Source organism: Babylonia areolata, chromosome 5, assembly GCF_041734735.1.
Source record: "Babylonia areolata isolate BAREFJ2019XMU chromosome 5, ASM4173473v1, whole genome shotgun sequence".
NCBI classification, from domain to species: domain Eukaryota; kingdom Metazoa; phylum Mollusca; class Gastropoda; order Neogastropoda; family Buccinidae; genus Babylonia; species Babylonia areolata.
In genome coordinates, this window is record NC_134880.1 from 44,120,638 (window position 1) to 44,121,702 (window position 1,065).

Here is a 1,065-nt window from a genome sequence, read left to right on the forward strand (position 1 = left end):
TCAATCATGGGTAGGAAGGTGAAGCAGCTTCGTCCTGGGAAGGGGCCATCACACACTGCTTGCATAGTTCCTGACCAGCCTGGTCGCGGAGAGCGTAATAGCCGTGAAATTTTCCACAAGAGGTCAATGAAATTTTTTACGGCAGTATGACTGACATCAAGAAGACCATATTCTAACTTCAGCTCAGAGTTGGAAAAGTGAAATATTTTTACTGGGATTTTCCAAGTGCTTTTCACTTTTGATGGCTCTGTTATTGCTGTTGGCAGGAGTGTCAGCAGCTATCCTTCCCATGCCATGGAAGGTGCCAGTCCCATCAATTGTTTGGATGTTGTGGTCCACAGTGCCACAAACTGCGCATAACTGGTTGGGGTCAAACCTTCAGTGCCAACGCCTTGGGTCAGTGCTGCAGATTGCTCAAATCTCTTAACTTCAGCATATGAAGAAGAGAACCCTAGTTTTCTCAAATGACCAACTAAATATTTCGAACCGATCAGATGATGAACTTCAACTCCGAGACCTAATGTAAATTTGATATTACGACCTTTGGTCTTGCTACTTGGATGTCTGACCAAGAGAAGCGATCTTCAGTTGACAATCTTTTGTTGTTGTTGTTGTGAAGCAGATAATCAAGAAAGAGTTTGACTGATGGTTGAAGGTATTCTAAGTTTTTATCCAAGCTAGCAATGTCAGAACTCAGTGGGTAGTGCTCTTTCGATGTGACCATGGCCTTGGTGTCTGACAGGAGAAGTGAAGCAGCTGTTTGAATGATACGAAGTTTCTTTTTCTGTTTCGTCGTCAGTCTTTGTTTCTTTGGAAAAGTCTTTGATAATCTTTTCAACAGTTGTTTTGAAAGTAACAGCATTTGCTTTTCCTGTAATTGATGTGATAATGATGGTTTCCCCCAAAACGATCCTGTAACTTTTGTCGTGGGTTTCTTTTAGTGTAGGGTTCTTTTTTCTGTCCAGGTTTCTTAAGAAGCTGTCGCATTTTCTCTTGGAGACCTGTTAGTGTGATTTGTTCATCATCATTTTCCACCAGAAACTGTACCACTCTGAGAAATGCAGC